Source organism: Octopus sinensis, linkage group LG3 (assembly GCF_006345805.1).
Source record: "Octopus sinensis linkage group LG3, ASM634580v1, whole genome shotgun sequence".
Taxonomy (NCBI): domain Eukaryota; kingdom Metazoa; phylum Mollusca; class Cephalopoda; order Octopoda; family Octopodidae; genus Octopus; species Octopus sinensis.
Genome location: NC_042999.1, coordinates 13,185,348 through 13,208,409, shown reverse-complemented (window position 1 = coordinate 13,208,409; position 23,062 = coordinate 13,185,348). Strand labels below are relative to the sequence as shown.

Below are 23,062 nucleotides of genomic sequence, written 5' to 3'. Positions count from 1 at the left end.
CGTTACAGTTGAAAAGGTCTCAAAATGACGGAAACCGGTACTGAAAGATTCACTATAAAATCATCTTAGCATTTTCTATTTTTGACTTGTTTTTTCATATATATACATATATATAGAAAGATAGATAGATAGATAGATAGATAGATAGATAGATAGATAGATAGATAGATAGATAGATACATACATACATACATACATACATAAATGGATATGTGTATATGCACATGCGTATGTATGCATATGCATACATACGTGCACTTGTACACATCAGCTCAGGCCTAGATGGTATTGCACATGTAGATCTTATTACATACTGCATTTTCTGAATGCTTTACATATTTTTATTGTACCTTTGACCGCTTGTAGACGTCATCATCTGATTAGGCATCCTTTCTCTGGTTTTGTGAATCACGGCTTCTCAACACTGATAAATGAGGCTACGTGGCCGAGTGCTCCGAGTCAGTTAGCCATGTGCTCGTAGTCACGTAGCCATATGCTCCAATAACCATTGGCAGAAACCTTAAATTATAACCCAGGATGGAGGAACTAGACATTTCTTATCAGTCTGGCAAAAATGTTCTCTTTTTCACCATCCTTTAACATTATTTTGGCATCTACCAAGCATCTGGTTTCAAATACATGTATGTATGTATGTATGTACGTATGTATGTATGTATGTATGTATGTATGTACGTATGTATGTATGTATGTGTGTATGTATGTATGTATGTATGTATGTATGTATGTATGTATGTATGTATGTACGTATGTATGTATGTATGTATGAATGTATGTATGAATGTATGTATGTATGTATGTATGCATGTATGTATGTATGTGTGTATGTATGTATGTATGTATGTATATGTGTATGTATGTATGTATGTATGTACGTATGTATGTATGTATGTGTGTATGTATGTATGTATGTGTGTATGTATGTATGTATGTATGTATGTATGTATGTATGTATGTATGTATGTACGTATGTATGTATGTATGTATGTGTGTATGTATGTATGTATGTGTGTATGTATGTATGTATGTATGTATGTATGTATGTATGTATGTATGTATGTATGTATGTATGAATGTATGTATGAATGTATGTATGTATGTATGTATGTATGTATGTACGTATGTATGTATGTATGTATGTATGTATGTATGTATGAATGTATGTATGAATGTATGTATGTATGTATGTATGTACGTATGTATGTATGTATGTATGTATGTATGTATGTATGTATGTATGTATGTATGTATGTATGTATGAATGTATGTATGAATGTATGTATGAATGTATGTATGTATGTATGTATGCATGTATGTATGTATGTATGTACGTATGTATGTATGTATGTATGTATGTATGTATGTATGTATGAATGTATGTATGAATGTATGTATGTATGTATGTACGTATGTATGTACGTATGTATGTATGTATGTATGTATGTATGTATGTATGTATGAATGTATGTATGTATGTATGTATGTATGTATGTATGTACGTATGTATGTATGTATGTAGGTATGTATGTATGTATGTATGAATGTATGTATGAATGTATGTATGTATGTATGTATCTGTGTGTATGTATATATACATGTGTATGTGTTCATATGTGTATGTGTTTGTATATGTATGTGTGTATGAGCGTTTATGCATGTGTGCTTGTATGGATGTGTGTATATATTTACGTATGTATGTATTTATGCATGTATGTATATTTGTATATTTATATAGATACCTGTATCTACATACAAACACACACATACATTATATATATATATTTATATATATATATATATTAATAAGTTCATATAAACACACAACATACATTCGTCTATATATAGCTAAATGTATGTATGCATGTATATATGCATGTGTGTTTGTATGTTTGTATGGGTGTGTATGTGTGTGTGTGTGTGTATTTGTAAACTTCCATTACAGCAATCATATCCCCTTTTTCAGTTTATAGAAAATTTTGGTTACATCTTACACACAAGCTGCGCCCAAACTGCTCGTTTGTATTTTTATTTAACTGTGAACTTATAGCAGATTCGAAACCGAATCGCTGGACAGCTGTGCGAATGTCATGTTGAGATTACTGTAGTTTCACGTGGTCCACCGATTAACCGATCAATCAGCGTCGAGCCATTACCTGATTCAACCTTCTAGAACCTTCTAATGAGTCATAAAAGGCGGGTTTTGGAAGGGTAGCTTCAGAATGTTAAGACAGTTGCTGTAACAACTTCCATCTCGGTTCTTTCATTCGCCAGCCATGCAGATTGAACATACATCATGAATTTGGAACGATATTTCCCCAGTTGTGACGGCCAAGTGACAAGTCGATACATACCATTTATTTTGTCGTAGACCCCAGAGTTCGTTACTCCCAGTATATATAAATTGTTGTTTCTATTCTTCGTACCATGACCAACAGAGAAAATACCTATTTCTTTACTAAACACAGAGGGGACACATAAGGACAGACAAACGGATTAAGTCGATTATATCGACCCCAGTGGGTAACTAGTACTTATTTAATCGACCCCGAAAGGATGAAAGGCAAAGTCTACCTCAGCGGAATTTGAACTCAGAACGTAAAGACAGACGAAATACTATTTCTTTACTACCCACAAGGAGCTAAACACAGAGAGGACAAGCAAGGACAGACAAAGGGATTAAGTCGGTTATATCGATCCCAGTGCGTAACTGGTACTTATTTAATCGACCCCGAAAGGATGAAAGGCAAAGTCGACCTCAGCGGAATTTGAACTCAGAACGTAAAGACAGACGAAATACCGCTACGCATTCCGTCCGGCGTCCTAACGTTTCTGCCCTCTCACCGCCTTCCAACAGAGAAAATACCGTGTGCCGCAGATGAAGCTTCTGCTAATTGTTTGTCAGTGTTTATCATTTTACACGCAACAGACAATCACAATCACCCGACAAACTCATTTGCATAAGCAATCATCCCTTAGTTTTATACATCCGGATCGATATTCACATCTTATTGTTTTTGTGTTAGGAGATATTTTTTTTTAATCTATCATTTTCTCGGATCTTTTCACTGACCGGCAGATTTTTAAAATAATTTCTTTGTAACTAAACACTTTTAAACTTCGTATACTGGTAGTGTGTTACATAAAACATCCTTTTCTCTTGGCTTTCTTAAGAAACTTCTGTAGTTTGTTAGCTATTTGTTGTTTAATTTCTTGCATTTCGGCAATTTCAACCAATCAATGACGTCTATTGAGGTGAATACAATATCTGCCGCATTTTGTCAACAACATTTTCTGAAGAAAGCCAAGAGAAAAAGATGTTTTATGTAACACACTACCAGTATACGAAGTTTAAAAGTGTTTAGTAACAAAGAAATTATTTTAAAAATCTGCCGGTCAAAGTGAAAAGATCTATTTTCTTTCTCTACGCGACTTCAGCATTGAAATTTTAATGACAAACTATAGTTAATCTATATTGTATTAAGACGGCGAACAGGAAAAATCGTTGTGTCGTCGAAGAAAATGTTTAACAGCATTTCTTCTGGTTCTTCTGGTTCTCTTTTCATTGCAAAGAAATAGAGATCAAATCAGTTTTAAAGGTGACAAGAGAATTTAAAGGTAACATTTCTTCTTTTCTCTATGATATTGTATTCTTAGACTTCGTGGCGGCAGTCGTCTCACGTTACTCCGGCGGAAGCGCTAAAGGTGGCTGAGATGGTAGAATACCAAATTAAATGAACAGCAGTCTTTTAAATTCCTTTTCCCAGGTTACGATTTCAAATCCGACCTATCATTCCTCTAAGATCAATAAAATGAACAACATTACTACAACTAAAGTTACGTTTTGAGTTCAAATCCTTGCCGTTCATCTCTCTGGAGTCAATAATATATCGTGAATGACGATATCGACAAATCCCCTTCCCTCAAAATTACTGGCCTTCTTCCGAAATTTGAAACAATTGGCTGAATCGTTAGAGCGTCAGTATATAATGTCTTACTCTTTAACTCTTTAACTTGTTTCAGTCATTTGACTGTGGCCATGCTGGAGCACCGCATTTAGTCGAGAAAATCGACACCAGGACTTATTCTTTGTAAGCTTAGTACTTATTCTATCGTTCCCTTTTGCCGAACCGCTAAGTTACAGGGACATAAACACACCAGCATCGGTTGTCAAGCAACGGTGGGGGGACAAAGACACACAAACGTATACACACACACGTACATATATATACATATATATATAATATTAATTAGAGACAAAACCACTATTATGCAAATCAAACAAAGAAAGACTTAATCCAATACATTTTTTCCCTGTAAATTTGGATTTATTCCCTAATATTTATTATACATATATATATATATACGCATACACGACGGGTTTCTTTCAGTTTCCCTCTACCAAATCCACTCACAAGGCTTTAGTAGAAGACACTTGCCCAAGGTGCCACGCAGTGGGACTGAACCCGGAACCATGTGGTTCGTAAGCAAGCTCCTTACCACACAGCCACTCCTACGCCTATGTCTTGCGGTATTTCTTCTGGCTCTTTATGTTCTGAGTTCAGATTCTACCGTGATCAACTTTGCATTTCGTCCTCTCAGGGATCGATAAAATGAAGAACGAGTCAAAAGTACTGGGATCGATAATATCGACAAATCCCCCTCCTCTTAAAATAACTAACCTTGTGATAAACCAGAAAACTTTATTAAAACTAGAGTTAAATCACTCAGCTACAAGAGTCCCAACAAAAATTGGTACTACTTAAAGGTCCCGCATCTTCGTAACCTTAACCCTAAAAACTAACCCTAATCCTAACTCTAACCCCAAAAACTAACCTTAAAACCAACCATAACGAGTGTGCACTGTGAAAACATAACGTTACGTAGATGCATCGGGACCTCTGCATTTAAGCGGGACCTCTGCATTTAAGCGGGACCTCTGCATTTAAGCGGGACCTCTGTATTCAAGTAGTGCCCCAAAATTGACCTTATGCCTCTTAGATAATATTGGTTTCAAATTTTGGCTCAAAGCCAGCAATTTTAGTTGTGCGATCAACCCCAGCGCTCAACTGGTACTTATTTTGTCGAGCTCGAAAGGATGAAAGACAAAGTGGACTGTGATAGTTGCATTTAAGTTACCGATTTGTATCTTAAAACCGTTCTTTATTATTCGTCCTATAACTCTGTACAACTTAATAATCTTGAGCCATGTGTTATTAATATTTATTTCTTTACTACCCACAAGGGGCTAAACACAGAGGGGACAAACAAGGACATACAAACGGATTAAGCCGATTACATCGACCCAGTGTGTAACTGGTACTTATTTAATCGACCCCGAAAGGATGAAAGGCAAAGTCGACCTCGGCGGACTTTGAACTCAGAACGTAACGACAGACGAAATACCTTTTTCTTTACTATCCACAAGGGGCTAAACACAGAGGGGACAAACAAGGACAGACAAACGGATTAAGTCGATTACATCGACCACAGTGTGTAACTGGTACTTATTTAATCGACCCCGAAAGGATGAAAGGCCAAGTCGACCTCGGCGGAATTTGAACTCAGAACGTAGCGGTAGACGAAATACCGCTAGGCATTTCGCCCGGCGTGCTAACGTTTCTAGCAGCTCGCCGCCTTATATGTTATTAATATTTACAAACGATTATCAAACTATCAGGTAAATCTCGTGGTCTCACACAGAAATTTAGAGGAATAACGAGACCTGGTAGGCAGCCATGGCTCTTTCTCTTAAGGTGTTACCTTAAAATCAAACACAGAACTGTCAATAAATTATACGACGCGAAACCTCTTGTTTGGAAATCTATGTAATTTACCATAATAAATCTCTCACAGTTTTTCTGTGAGTCTTACATAACATCGACCTCAGCAGAATTATGCTTCTTAGATAATATTCATTTGGTTAACATCTAATCAGTGGCGTTAAAATTAATGAAGCATTTCGTGTTTTATCTTGAATTTGGGTTCCTTCGACCCTACTTTTTTCTTCTCCCTCCCTTTCCTTTCTTTCCCTTATACCTCCTCTCTCTCTCCCACTTTTTCTTTCCTTGTATATTTTGATTCTTGGTCTGTCGCTGTCCTTCCCTCACTTTCTCACCCGCGCTCTGTCTTTCTCTCTCTCTCTCTCTCTCTCTCTCTCTTGGAGTATGTCACTGGTTGTAGTCATTAACAGACCATTCATATTCCACGTTTGTTTTTAAAGAAATATCGCATAGCCTCGCCAGCTATTTAGTCCACTCCTATTTTTGTTTGACAATACAAAACGTAAACTATACGTCTGACGTCAACTTGGCCCTTATTATCTCAGATAAATCTTGTATTCGTTTATTTGTTTACTTGTTTCGTGTCAATGAACTCCGACCACGCTGAGGCGCCGGCCTGGAGGGTTTCGTTGACCATATCTACTCTGGTATCTATTTTCAAGTCTGATATACTTACTACATCGGGCCTCTTCCTACCGATCTGTTAGATTACAGTGCTGTAAAAAGACTACAGTCGCAAATCAGTGAGAAATAAATAAACATGAATATACACACATGCATACATTATATGTTAGGGTAAACGGCTCACGATTGCAAGGTCGTGAGTTCGACTCCCGGCGGAGCGATGTGTCACTGAGCAACACTCTTTATTTCACATTGCTCCAGTCCACTCAGCTGGCAAAACTGAACTGTACCTATACTTCAAAGGGCTGGTCTTGTCACATTCTGTCACACTGAATCTCCCTGAAAACTATATTAAGGGTACACAAGTCTGTAGAGTGCTCAGCCACTTGCATGTTAAGCACACGAGCAGGCTGTTCTGTTGATCGGATCAACTCGAACCCACGTCCTCGTAATCGTCGGTGTACCACCACATTATATGCACACATACACACACGTAAATGTTTACGCTTTTTAAGCAATATTCATTGTATTGTGATACACTCATCACTATTTAACGTCTCTGTTTCCGTACTGGCATGGGTTGGACAGTTCGATATGAATTGACGAGCCTTGGGCCTACATCGAGCTCTAATGCCTCCCCTTGTTGCTAGCGAAATGGTATATGCCGGCTGTGTGAGCAGGTAGTTGTTTTAATGGCGGAACAAACAGGGCAATTCCATTAGAAAAGTTTTAATCAATTTTCTCGGTAAGTATGGGAGGCTAAGAAAAAATACCGCATTCCAATCTATGCACTTGTTTCCACATGTGTGCCATTTTTCATGCGAATCCACCCAGCCGTTTGGCTGTGAACCTCAAGACAAGAAAGAATACAACGATCGCCCATGTCCAATTTATATTATATCATATCAACGAAGTCTCATCAATAATTATCCGGACTGTTGCCATAGTAATAAAGTTAAAGGACGTAGAGTGAAGCCGCTTGGCACAGATTGACCTTGATCTCTGCTGCGCATGCACACTAAGTTTGAACGTTCTAGCTCACTTCTGCTGTTTATAGCAGTGCTTCAAAGGAAGGCGTGTAGGTGTGTGGCGTGTGATCGTCGCATTGACCATGAGAGAGAAAGTTGTCATGGTGATGCCTGCTCAAAGGCCTACGCAAAGTTGCAGAAAGTGTATGGAGAGGAGTGTATGAGCCGCACACAAGAGTATGAGTGGTTCAGGCGTTTCCAAGATGGCTGAAAAAATGCCGAAATAAACGACCGATCTAGGAGACCCACAAACAGCAGAAGTGAAAAAACATCGCATATGTGAGAAGAAATCGTCGAATCACTATCCGTGAGTTATCAGGGGATGTGCAGATTAGTTACGGTTCAGTTCAGTCCCTTATCACTGAAGATTTGGGTATGAGACACGTGTCTGCCAAGTTTGTGCTAAAACTGCTTTCAGTTGACCAAAGACACTCAGGTTTCAGTTGCATAAGATCTCCTTAATTGTATCAAGAATGATAAAACTTCTTGAAAACTTTGTGTAGGCCTCTGAGCAGGTATCGCCAGGCTTTTCACAAAATTTGATGCAGATTCTCTGCTCAACTTTCTCTGTCATGGTCAATGAGACAATCACACGTTATACACGTTCCTTCCAAGCACTGCTGTAAATAGCAGATGTGAGCTAGAACGGTATAACTTAGTGCACATGCAAAGCAGTGTTAGAGGCCAATCTGTGCCAAGCGGCTTTACTCTGTGTGCTTTAACTTCGTTACTATGGCAACAGTCCGAATACTTATTGATCGGACCACACATATATAATCAACATATATACATAGATAATATATATATATATGTGTTTGTGATAGTTTGTAAACAATTTTCTCCATGATACAAGCAGCATCCTTTGCTTCCAATTTTCTGCAAGAAAACATGTCCAGCCATGGGGAAATATTCCCTTGTTTGGAAACAAGGGAGGGTTGATGATAGAAAGAGCATCCAACCATAGAAAAATCCACTTCAATACATTCCATCCGACCCATGCAAGCATCAAAAAGTGAATCCTAAAATGAAGGAATGATGATGATCATCATCATCGACACTCCACCCCATGCCACTCACACCACAATCACCTTAATACAGATATTTGTTTAAATCTTAAAGGTAAATTATATCTTGTCTAAGCTAATTCCAACATATAACTTCTATTCCACCCCATTCTTACACAGAAGAAGCAACAGCTTGTTAAGACCAAGCTGTTACATCATCAGACATTATCTGCTTCCTGTTTTATTTAGACAAAAGGTCAAACAAATATTGTGGAGGCGCAATGGCCCAGTGGTTAGGGCAGCAGACTCGCGGTCGTAGGATCGCGGTTTCGAGTCCCAAGACCGGGCGTTGTGAGTGTTTATTAGCAGGGATGGTGGTGATCCCTGCTGTACTCTTTCACCACAACTTTCTCTCACTCTTACTTCCTGTTTCTGTTGTACCTGTATTTGTACCTGTGTCACGCTGAATATCCCCGAGAACTACGTTAAGGGTACACGTGTCTGTGGAGTGCTCAGCCACTTACACGTTAATTTCACAAGCAGGTTGTTCCGTTGATCGGATCAACCGGAACCCTCGTCGTCGTAACCGACGGAGTGCTTCCTCCTCCATACAAATATTGTATTTCTAAATTTCTCAGAGAGATTTATACAGTAGCAGCACGATAAAGTGCGGGTTTGTTGCCAACTTAATGTGACAGTCCCATGAAAGGGAAGAATGCTACTGTTATTTAGCCCTAGGAAACATCGTTTCCAGTTGGCCTTGACACATTTTCTGTGTCCTTATGCTTTCAAAGGGGGAGATAAGCACCTTCACCCAGCATCCAGAGACTAGTTTCAGAGTCATGGTTCATCATCAAAGGTGAACAAGCATTGACAACTAGCAAGCTATGCTACTTCAGACTGATGATGAGCAATTACTCTGAAACTAGTCTCTGGATACTGAGTGGAGGTGCTTATCTCTATCAGAGTCCAATAATTTCAAAGATTGGTACAAATTTAGGAGAGAAAGTCTAGTCAATTATATCAACCCAGGAAGAATGCAACACATAGTGTGCTCCATCAGGATTTGAAACCAAACTGTGAAATAACATTATGAGATTCTGCAATTTTTTTGTTTGTTACATTACCCTGGCCATGTGGTAAGAAGCTTGCTTCCCAACCACATGGTTCTGGGTTCAGTCCCACAGTGTGGCACCTTGGGCTATAGTCTTCTACTATAACCTCGGGCCGCCCAAAGCCTTGCAAGTGGATTTGGTAGATGGAAACTGAAAGAAACCTGTCATACATATCATCATCATCATCGTTTAACGTCCGCTTTCCATGCTAGCATGGGTTGGACGGTTCAACTGGGGTCTGGCAAGCCCGAAGGCTGCACCAGGCCAGTCAGATCTGGCAGTGTTTCTACAGCTGGATGCCCTTCCTAACGCCAACCACTCCGAGAGTGTAGTGGTTGATTTTATGTGCCACCGACACAGGTGCCAGACGAGGCTGGTAGACGGCCACGCTCGGATGGTGTTTTCTTATGTGCCACCGACACAGGTGCCAGACGAGATATATATATATATATATAAGTACCTTGAGAGAAAAGCTGGACCTAAGAAGCATCAGTTGTGGTGTGCAAGAGAGACGATTGCGCTGGTATGGTCATGTGGCGAGAATGGATGAAGATAGTTGTGTGAAAAAGTGCCACACCCTAGCGGTTGAGGGAACCTGTGGAAGAGGCAGACCCAGGAAAACCTGGGACGAGGTGGTGAAGCACGACCTTCGAACTTGAGGTCTCACTGAGGAAATGACTAGAGACCGAGTCCTCTGGAAGTGTGCTGTGCGCGAGAAGACCCGGCAGGACAAGTGAGTCCATAATCCGTGGCCTTCTACTTGGGATGGAGCCAGCCTACGTATGTATACCTTCCCTTCTTGGGACACAAAACTCTACCTGTTGAGGCAAGTGAGGATCAGAATGGAAATCGATCAATGGAAATTGCAGATGTGTTACCAGTGCCGGTGGCATGTCGAAACTCTACTTGTGAAGACCCGTTGAGGCAAGTGAGGATCAGAATGGAAATCGATCAATGGAAATTGCAGATGTGTTACCAGTGCCGGTGGCATGTCGAAACTCTACTTGTGAAGACCCGTTGAGGCAAGTGAGGATCAGAATGGAAATCGATCAATGGAAATTGCAGATGTGTTACCAGTGCCGGTGGCATGTAAGAGAACCTTCTGTTTCGTGTCCGTTGCCAGCCTCGCCTGGCCCTTGTGCCGGTGGCACATAAAAAGCACCATCCGTTCGTGGCCGTTTGCCAGCTCTGTCTGGCACCTGTGCGGGTGGCACGTAAAAAGCACCCACTACACTCACGGAGTGGTTGGCGTTAGGAAGGGCATCCAGCCGTAGAAACACTGCCAGATTTGACTGGGCCTGATGAAGCCTTCTGGCTTCACAGACCCCAGTAGAACCGTCCAACCCATGCTAGCATGGAAAACGGACGCTAAACGATGATGATGATGATGATGATATATATATATATATGTGTGTGTGTGTGTCTGTCCCTCCACCATCGCTTGGCAACCAATTGGTGTGTTTACCTTCCCAGAAGATAGCAGTTCAGCAAAAGAGACTGATATAATAAGTACTAGGCTTGCAAAGAATAAGTCCTGGCATTGATTCGTTCGACTAAAAGCAGTGCTCCAGCATGGTCGCAGTCAAATGACTGAAACAAGTAAGAGAATAAAAGAATACATTGTGTAGCAGTTTTAAAATAGAAACACAAAATCCCTGTATGTTTGAAGACATGATTAGAAAGGTTGGCATCAGGAAAGGCACCTTAGTGTGAAACACTGCTTTGCAACCACATGGTTTTTGGTTCAGTTCTACTATACAGCATCTTAGGGAAATATGTTCTACTATAGCTTTGGGTTGACCAATGTTATCTGAGTGAATTTCAGAGACAGAAGCAGTGTGAAATCTTGTGTGTGTGTGTGAGGTGTGCGTAATGTCTGAGTGTGTGTGCGTATGCACATGTGTGTGTTGTGTGCATGTGCATATATGTGTGTGTGCATGCACATACGTGTCTCCCTTTCAGCCTGAATTTGTGCCAACATCACTACTTGGCAATTGGTGTTAGTTGGTCTATGCCCCGTAACCGAGCAGTTCAGCCTCAAAAACTGATAGAATACCTACCAAACTTGTTAAGAAGTCTGACTGCACATTGCAATCTGTGTGCATAATCTGGCAGCTGCACAAACTGCATTCATGACTTTTGGCCCACCCTGTATACACACACACATTAACCTGCATTTATATATAAACTAGCAGTATAGCCCAGTGTTGATCGGGTTTGTTTATACCCTTTAGAATTGGAATTTTTGAAAAGTAAAAATTTTGCATTATGTAGCTTGTTATTCTCTTTAAGTGAACATTTTTCTGGTTGAAATACACCAAAAAATGGCAATACAGCAGTAAAATATCGTAAAAAATAGGGATTTTTATAGAAAAAAAGCACCTTTTTGATGTAAATAATTTTTGGTCTTAACATGGCCCGATTTGAATTTTTTCTTCTATGGAATGAAGAGCAAGCCTTCTTCTATCATACTCTCAATTTTGGTCAACTTGTACCACAGGGTCTTGGAGGAGATAGTGTTAGTTGAAGGCTACCAAACCTGCCACACACAGACAAGTTCAGCTTTATATATATAGATGTAGAAAATGCAAATACATACAGATATGAAACAAAAGAAATTACTCCATAAAATACAATAAAAAAATTAATTAATTGATAAATATAACAAGTCTGAGTTTTTGGTTTAAATTATTTAATAACAGAAGTTACACTTTGTTTTGTTTTGTCTTTTTTTTTGTAGTTGTTTGTTTTTATAACAAGGGCTAAGTATGTAGATGGTATAACATCCGAAGGAGCAAACCTTTAATGAAGAGGAGTTGGAGAACTGGGGAAAGGGGTCACTAAAATAGAATGAAACCCAGAAAATCTGGTAAATGAAAATATGAAAGAAAATAAATAAATAAATCATTAACTAATTGTCATTGCTTAAGTTTGGTCTCTAGTTCTGTAAACTAATAGCAAATATATTAATATATTTTTAGAGTACATTTTTTGCAAATCAATAATTTTTTTTTGTGTTTGGTAGGTAAAGTACTTAAAAAGTACAAGCTGGACATGGAGGAAACTTTATTTACAGGTAATTTTTTCTCAAGTGTCTAGAGTCTTTTGGGGTTTCATTTTTTTTTTTTTTAACAGTTTCAAAATCACATAAAGCTTATAATTGTCATCATCGAATTAAAGAATATGCGGGAGATCAAATCCCAGAATATCTGTGACCTAATTCCAACATTTAGGTGAACTGAGGCACAGAGAATTCAACACCTTGTCATAAAAATACATTGAAATTCTTGCAATAGATTTGAACCTGTGATCTATTAATTAACAGGCCAATATTTTATCCACTCAACCATTTCATCATGATTTTTAATTAAAAAAAAATTTTAATTCAAGAAAAATCTCATAGATAACAAAGATCCTTGACAACTAACAACAGATTTGAACTTGCGATTTATAAATTATTAGGCCAATATTTTACCCACTCAACTATTTCATTGTAATCTTTAGTTTTAAAAAAAAACTAAAATTGAAAACCTCTCCCACAGATTACAAAGATCCATAACAACTAGTGATACATTTGAACTCATGATCTACAGATTCATAAGTCAATTTGTTTTTATCCACTCAACCATTTCATCTTGATCAATTTTTTAAAATGTTAGAATTTAAAATATCCTTTCATAGATTACAAAGAACCATAAGAACTAGCATTTAACTTTGGTCTCAAGCAGATTAAAAATACATCTGCTTCCCAAATCAGAGACAATTCTATCACAACATCTAATTAGCTAGATAAACAAGAATATATAAATTTAGTAGTTTTGCATTTATCTAATTATTTTACTGGGTTTTTTTTTCTCTAAGTACACAACAAAACTCCTGAAGTGAATTTGATCACAAGACCTACAATTTTGTTGTTTGGTTTCTTATACTCTCAGCTTTTAAGTTCCAACTCGATCATATAAGTTTTATACATATTGTATTTTCAAGATGCCATTTAAATTAAAATGCAATGAAAATATATTTCTCTGATTGGTTATGGTTAAATGACTTCTGGTGCTGTTATGTAATATCCATTGCATAATACAAAACACTAAGTCATCCCTACCATCCATACCTATAGTCATGATGTTTCAGTGGTCATCTGTAAGCTGTTGAAACAATTGTAAACCATGGATTAAATATAATGCCATAAGCTCCACTCGTTACATCATCATCATTATTATTATTATTATTATTATTATTGTCATTATTATAAATGCATACAAATGATATGATGGTTGTTTACTCATGACCAAGAAAGACCTTCACTGATCATTGCCCATGCAAAATACCAGCAATACTTGTGTATTAGGCTGTTACACCAGCAGTCAGCTTCACTTGGGTTTGCGTCTGCAGACTCCATGCTTACCACGGCGCCTTCCTATTTGACAAGGCATCAGATAGCTGTCCTGCTGGATTTTGCTCAATCTAAAATTTTAGGTCCAATAAGGCTTGCACAGCACTTCGTAGATCCTCTGCCCCCTAGTGACATGATTCAAAGACAAAGCTAGGGTAGATATCCAGTGCAAATATGGGTTGCAGGCTCAGGAATGTGGGAGCACCATGACCTTAAGCACAAGCAGAAGATCCCCAAAATGTTCAATGCCATTCCTGGTATATATGGTTTTATATCATACATCTATCTACATATCTCTAATAATAAAAGATGAAATTAATTAATCAATTAATGATTAATAATTTTACCATATAGTTCGGTATGTTAAAAGAACCATTATCGGTAACCTTATACAAAAATTCTATAATTGTCAGCATAATTATAATTAGGGTTCAGCAAAATTTGCTTCACCACATACCGAAATTTAGAAATAGCAGCTAAAATACTATTCTACTGCCATATCTTATGGCAGTAGAAGAGTATTTTAACTGCTATATATCTCCATATATATACTTGGTTATTTACAATGAATTTTTCCATGTGTGATTGATCAGAATATATTGTGTTGGAACAATTATTTTTATAGTTCAATGCCCTGGGAATGGCTCAGCATTCAACCATAAATTAATGAGTGGAACTTTTCAAACGAACTGAAAGAAACAAATCCATTTCTCTAGCTGAATGGCAATAGCAATGTTGGTAAAAAATAAAGTTTTGACCAGGAAATTAAATATGGGTCATGGATTTGGTAGGCCAAAAAAGTTATCACTACTACACTACAACATACATAATAATAATAATAATAATAATAATAATAATAATAATGCCCTGATGCAATACCAGACAGTGGCTCTCCTGGCTTCTGATCTTAACTGGTTGGAAGTGTTATCATGTATATTGTTTTGTCTTATAATAAAAGATGGGCTACAGCAAATATTCTACTCAGTTCCACAGATTTGCTTGTCAGTCGTTTGACCTTAATCAGTTGACCATGTCCCTTAGTGGCTGACGATATGTGCATCTCTGATCACGAGCAGAAGTAGTGTGGGGCATCATAGTCATGTGTTGAGAGGGATTCTTTGGGGTTTGAATAATTCACCTCTGGAAACATGGGTGTTTCATTCAACATCCTTAAACAACCCTTATTCAGGGACCTTTTGAGCGGGATGGGTTACTTGACCAGAAGAAAATTCTAACTGGGCCCCCACCTGCAAGGTTATGTGCTGTTTATCTTGATATGAGATCACCATGTTGTGCACATATGGTTGTGATGCATGTGCCTAGTGTACCCTTATCAGATGGGTAATCATGATGGGTATATTGGGCTTCGTATAATTTACCCCAGTGTCACTTTGATGGCATGCACTGCTCTCTCACTCAACAATAATAATGACATGAATCATCAAGTTTATGCGCAACAAGAATTGAGATGTTGCGATGTTCATGAGTTTCCCAAAGATATATTGGTAACATAATTGAAGCATTTCCAACTGAGAAGTGAAAATAAAGTGCAAACTTACTCACCAATACATTATAATTATGATTATTATTATTATTTTTATTATTGTTGTTGTTGTTTAAATCCCGATTGTGCTTTCCGTCCTCCCAGGGTCAATAAGACAAGTACCAATCACATACTGAGGTTGACAGAGTCATCTGTTCCAATGCCGACAAACATGTAGGATTTCTGCTTATGTGAGGATTTCTTCACAAGCAGAAATCCCCAAAACATGCAATTGAAGACATTCTATAATGAATTGGTACATATTTATTAAACCCGGATGTGTCAAAAGACAAAGTCAACTTTGGCAAGATTTGAAACCACAACATAAAGGTAAATATTCTAAATAATATAAGGCATTTTCGTCTGATACTAATGTTTCGTCAATTGATCATAATGAAATATTAATACCATGTATATACTCATATATAAGTCGTGTTTGAATTAATAATATTTTAGCTTCAGCCTTTCATCATCATCATCATCAACCCCTGGATATTATGTCAGGAGTCCTAGGATTCACAAGGCTGCTTACCCAGTTTCTATGGAGTAAAGTGACTGAGATCACAACATTTCTCCTGGATGGGATGCTAGTCCACCACATAGTTACTCATTTACAGCTGAGCGGACTGGAGCAATGTGAAATGAAGCATTTTGGTCAAGAGCACAACACACTGCTTGGCCTGGGAATTGAACCCATGATTGCTAGATTGTAAGTGCAATGCTATAACCACCAAGCCATGCACCTTTGCACACACAGACACACACACACACATATATATATTTACATACACACACTCACTCATGTGTGACTGCATAGTATGAAGTTTGCTTCCCAACCACATGGGTCTGGGTTCAGTCTCACTTGGACAAATGTTTTCTACTATAGCCCTGGGCTGACGAAAGGCTCACGAGTGCATTTAGTAGGTGGAAACTGAAAGAAGCCTGTTGTATATATATATATATATATGTGAGTGTGCACATGTTTCTGTCTCCTTGTCTTCACATCCTGAGACTGTAGTAAAAGATGTCATTAACCGTTTTCTATATTCTGTGAAAACAAGTCTGACCATGGAGAAATATTACCTTACTTGGAAACAAGCAAGAGTTGGTGATAGTGAGAGCATCCAGTTGTAGAAAATCTGTCTCAATAAACTCCATTTGTTTCACGTTAGAGTAGAAAGGTGGGCATAAAAATAGTGATGATACACATGTGGCATATTTATACACTTGTGTGCTTTCCTATGTCTGTATTTTCCTTTTATTTTTAAGTAAAAAAAACTAACTTATTTATGAGTATAGCTGGTAATAATCTTAATTCTACCATTTTCACGAGGATTCACATTTTGCAGCCATGTGTTAACGATAGAAGGTTTAATTGATCTTAATTCATAAAATACAATTTCATAAGCTGCATTTTACCAACACAGATCATCATTAGTTTCCTTCATTCTCACTGCTTATATTTGTTTTTATTTACTTGAATGGTTAAATATCAATCCCAGTACATGACTGGTACTTATTTTATCAACTCCGAAATAATGAAAGGTAAAGTTGACTCCCTATGGGATTTCAATTCAGAATGTAAAGGAATGTAGCTTAATATCACAAGGCATTTTGCATTCTTTCATTTTCGCTAGTTCACCACTTTAAATAATAACATTTGCTTCTTTTTTTATTTTGGAATGGTGAATCTTGAAGCAGATTCTGAGACCCCCACCCCTCGGTCATGAATGACCATGGGATTGCACCTGGAAAGTTATCCTCCGAGGGACAAGTCCAGGCAAGGTTGTTTATGGAAGACCAGCAGTCGCCCATGCATACCGGTCTCCCCTATCCATGCCACCAGTGTTATCCAAGGGAAAGGCAAAGGCCGATACAGCTTGGCACCTGTGACATCGCCACTCATTTCTACAGGTGAGTGAACTGGAGCAACGTGAAGTAAAGAGTCTTGCTCAAGAACACAACATGCAGCCTGGTACGGGATTCGAACTCACAACCTCACAATCGTAAGCTCGACGCTCTAACCCCTGAGCCATGCGCCTTCACTTGAAGTAGATAGAGCTATAGATAATAGCATATAAATATTGGGCAAAAATGCCCTTTGGATAGGAAAAGTTGAACACTGCTCATGAGACCTGAGCTCGCGTCTCCTGCAAACATGACAGGAATGGGTTCACGCCTTGTTATACGTAAAGATGTGGGTCTCAGTTCCACAACACAATAGTTACATGCTACTATTTATAGCTTTATCTGCTTCAAGATTCAACATTCCAAAAAAATTATTATTTCACGTTCTCTCAAAAATTTCTAAATTCTTACAACATCAACAATGTTTTTATTTTATTTTACCACAGGCGCAATGCCACAAACTTTAAATAAACAGTATGGTCGATTTAATCAACCTTAATAACTCAATTTTAACCCTTTCATTACCGTATATATTTTGAGATTCTCTGTGTTTCTTTCAATTAATTTTTAAAATAACAAAGAATTTAATAAAATAACTGAGTTATCATTAAACTAGTGTTAAGGAACATAAATTGTGACTAAGGTTTGGTGGAAGATTTTAATTCAAAACTTATGAAATCAAGACATTTGTACTACAGAGCCAGAGGCGGTTTCAGCCGGGTTGGTATCAAAAGGGTTAATGCCCTCAGAAGGAAAAAAAGCAAAGGTATCTTCGGCAGGACTGGAATTCAGAAAGTAAAGAGATGTGACTAAAAGACCAATTTTGTAAATTCACTGAGTTCTGCTAGTAGATAATAATAAAAACAACAAAAATTAACAGTTGTACAGTATTGCTTCTTGTTTTTTCTTTTGTCTCATTCTGGTTTAAATAAAAGAGTGTGACCATCAGATGTAAATCAATATGTATTTTCATTATTATTATTATTATGAAAGTAAAATTATTTCCAATATGTTCACAATGTGTTTCGCGTCTAAGAATTTCACAGAAAGAAACTTAATTTTAAAAAAAATTAGATATACATAAAATAGAGAGGAACACATACACACAGAAGCATAAATATGTATAGTTTTATACACATATAAACCTCAGTTTTTGTGTGTAATGTTATATATACATACATATATAGTATAGATGAAGTGTATATAATTGTGGCTACATGGTTTCCTTTGGAATTCTGTGGTCCCAGCCTCAGTTTCAGACAAGTTGCATTGCACAGAGGGCAGTTGTTGTCTACAATACTATTGTAGCCATAAATTGATGAATGATTAGTGAGTGGAACTTGTCAGATGGAGACAGTGCAGAAACCCAGCATACACACACACATATATATATATATATATTATATATATATATATATATATTATATATATATATATATATATATATAAAATAATAATAATAATATTAGGGGGTATAACTCCAAACTTACAGGGAAAAATTCAATTTAGTATTAAATCAAATTTCACAGTATATATATAAAATATGAATTAGAGATAAAAACACTATTATGCAACTCAAACAGTGATAGACATAAACCAATGCATAACTAACAAATTATATATATATATTATTTGTTATTTATGTATTGGTTTATGTCTATCACTGTTTGAGTTGCATAATAGTGGTTTTATCTCTAATTCATATTTTATATATATTGTGGCACTCTGTCAGTTATGATGACGAGGGTTCCAGTTGATCTCATCAACAGAACAGCCTGCTCGTGAAATTAACGTGCAAGTGGCTGAGCACTCCACAGACATGTGTACCCTTAACGTAGTTCTTGGGAAGATTCAGTGTGACACAGAGTGTGACAAGGCTGGCCCTTTGAAATACAGGTACAACAGAAACAGGAAGAAAGAGTGAGAGAAAGTTGTGGTGAAAGAGTACAGCAGGGTTTGTCACCACCCCCTGCCAGAGCCTTGTGGTGCTTTTGGCATTTTTCTCAATAAACACTCACAATGTCCAGTCTGGAATCAAAACTGCAATCCTACAACCGCGAGTCCACCACCCTAAACACTGGGCCATTGCACTTCCACTATATATATATATATATATATATATAATACATATATATATATATGATGCACACATATATTACAAGTAAGAGACCAAATGAAGGAAAGTAGCACTCAATACATTTAGTTGAAGTTACATGTACTTAAAAACAGTTTAATACATTACCTCATGACTAAAAGTTCTGAGTCAATTGTAATTTATTATATACATACATGTTATATACTTATACAATCATATATATAACATACAAATACAAACATTATATACATATATATATATATATATATATAAAAATACATACACTTAATATATGTATACAAACACATACATACATAGATACATAAATACACTCACATGTATATATTTGTCTGTGTTTATGCTTACACCCATTTAAAGATGGTATTGTCACTTTTGTGCTCTTTATATCCAGTGTCTTACCAGTTCAACAAACAGTGATTGATATACTAGACTTCAAAGTAATGCCCCAGCATGGCCAGATTCAAATGAGTGAAACAAGTAAAAAAAAAATGATAATATATAAGTAATTGTACATGAAACACACTTTCACACACACACACATCGGTGGCCGAGTGGTTAAGATTGAATTTCTTTAACCAAGAAGTTTCAGGTTCAATCCAACTTTGTGGCAACCAGGGTGTCTTCTACTGCAACCTCAGGACTGATAAAAGCCTTGTGAGTGGATTTAGAGGAAAACCAAAAAAAAAAACCATTGTGTATGTGTATGTTTATATAATATATATATATATATATATATTATAAACATATATATATTGTATACATAAATATATTTATATATGCCTCAGGTGAAATAGATGTGTGTATATATATATATTATATATTATATATACATATATATATTTATATATGCCTATTGTGAGATATATATATATTAGGAATCTAATGAAGAACTTATTTAAACAATCACCTGAGGAGGCACATTTTACACCTTGGATGCAAGATGATGATTACACAACATCTCATCTATGTAATAATGGTATAAGAATGTATTGAAACGATTGTAGTGATTTTAAATAAAGAACGTTATTGATTCCATTTTCTATCATTTGTGTGTGTGCGTGTGTGTGTATAGGTGTATATATGTTTCATGTAATTAATATATTACTTAAAGTCAGTCACTCCATCCCATGTATGCTTGTACATCAGCTGATGATTCTCCAATGTTTAAGATGGGTTGCAGATTCTGTATTTGCCAAATATCTCTTTTCTTGCGCTTTGTGTCTTCCCAAGAAGTATAACATTCCTTGGCTACTCACCATCGTCAATGTTTCTTCTCTGGTGATCATCGTAATGCTCTATTTGCATACTTCCAATCTGGTTGCTGCAGTATGACCAGTCACTTACACCTTTTGTAATACTCATAGTTTTTTGATATAATAATTGTAGAAAACTGTCAAGATTTTCCTGAAGCTCATTTAGTGAAAGACATCCAGCATTTTAGAGAGTTTCATATTGTATATATATATGTATATATATATACACACATAATGAATGCATATATATGTACATATACATACACATATATACATACATATAGATTTATATATATATATATACACTGAAATGTATTTACGTGTATACATAGACATATATGCATATAAATATACATCAATATATATACATATATAGCATATATACATTCACATATATACATACATAGACATATGTATATATACACACAAGCATACATACATATATATATTCATACACATATATACATACATACCTTATACACATATATACATAACTTACAAACATATATACATATCTTATATACATATATAAACATATATACATATATATATACACAAACATATGTACATATAGATACATGTAAATTTATGCATATATACATACATGTATGCATATATATACACATAAAATGCACATGTATGAATATATATGCATATACCTACATATACATGTGCATGTATGTACATACACATATGCACATACATATATGTACATATACATAAGTACATATACATATGTATATATATGTATACATTTGCACATACATATACACACATATATACATATATATTAAATGCATACATATATATGTGTATATATACATATATACATATATATACATACACAAAGATATGTACAATTATATATGTATGTGTGGATATACATACACACACATACACATGTACATTTATATATACCACTTGTTTTGGTACATTTATCCATGTCAGTCACATTGACTGACTAAATTATGTTCATCGTTCACTGGGAATATTGCCTTTCCAATATGCCTTTGTTATGTGGCTAACCACAACAACGAAAATCTCTCACAAAAAAAAAATAAATAAGTGAATAGTACACATATTTCCTTGAAATAATATATCAGAGCATTTTTTTCTTTCATTTCATATTCTGTCTTCACTTCAGATTCATATCATTGCCCCAAGAAGTTTACAATTACCATTGAACTCTGTCAGTGAGTTAACTTTTACTTATCAAGGAGAGATGTACTCTCTTATGCATTCTTGCGAGTTGAATTACCACATAGATAATACGAATTTCAGATTGAGCATTTCTCATGCTATTCACAGCCTCAAAAGAGGATATCAATTTAGTTACGTATAAACCCTCTCATTTCAGTGCATTTGTCAATCCCAACTATTTTAATATTCAATCCCACATGACCATTTGCTACATATTTACTTGTTATAAGAAACATAGTTTTTTTTGACACTAGATGATGGAGTGACTAGTTACAAAAATTTTGTTGGAAAGAAGATGCTTAAAAACAGTTCATGTGTTTCCTTTAAATTTGTTATTTCTTCCCTTTACTTATATGTTACAGCCCTGAGTTATTTGTAAGTTATAATTGTTCATTGAACACTTTCATTAAGTCATACTTTCCTCAAACAAGTTGACATATTTTATCCTGAGTTCTTGTAACTCATAGTCCCAATATATATGTGTGTGTGTGTGTGAATGTATATATATATATATATATATATATATACACACATCAATATAGTCAAACACACACACAAAGTTATGCATACTTCTATTACTATACACACACATTTTCACATATGCATATATATACAACAATACATGTCCATATATGTCAGTGTACATGTATGTGTACATATATATATATAAGATGGACATGGAAATACCACAGAAGTGAGTCTGAGACATTTCAATTTAAGAGGGAATTTATTAAAAATTATTTAAATCATATAAAGAAAATAATAGCGGTTTTGATGATGAATCTCATCTTATCAAATATCATATTTGATAAGATGATATTTTCTTTGTATAATTTTAAAAATCGTTCTTATTAAATTCCTTCTTAGCTTGAAATGTCTTAGACTTACTTCTGTGCTATTTCCACCTCCATCTTTTATATATAAAAATTTGCTTTGTATAGATCTCTAATCTTTTTTCAACTCTCTCTCTCTCTCTCTCTCTCTCTCTCTCTCCTCTCTCTCTCTCTCTCTCTCTCTATATATATATATATATATATATATATATATATATATATATATATATAATCATCATTATCA

At 36.0% G+C, this 23,062-nt stretch overlaps 2 long non-coding RNA genes across 2 annotated transcripts in view; one reads left to right on the top strand and one right to left on the bottom strand.

Moving 5' to 3' along the window:
- The first annotated feature begins 8,223 nt into the window (after nucleotides 1-8,223).
- LOC118762405 overlaps nucleotides 8,224-23,062 on the top strand; it is a 28,397-nt gene continuing 13,558 nt past the window's right edge. The window contains exons 1-2 of the long non-coding RNA XR_004998150.1: nucleotides 8,224-8,261; nucleotides 18,609-18,613. This is a non-coding gene — a long non-coding RNA (uncharacterized LOC118762405). The remainder of the gene's footprint in view (nucleotides 8,262-18,608; nucleotides 18,614-23,062) is intronic.
- On the bottom strand, nucleotides 12,309-14,917 carry LOC118762404. Its single transcript, XR_004998149.1, has 2 exons — nucleotides 14,494-14,917; nucleotides 12,309-14,261 (listed from the first exon to the last, which is right to left on the bottom strand). It is a non-coding gene; the product is annotated as an uncharacterized LOC118762404 (long non-coding RNA).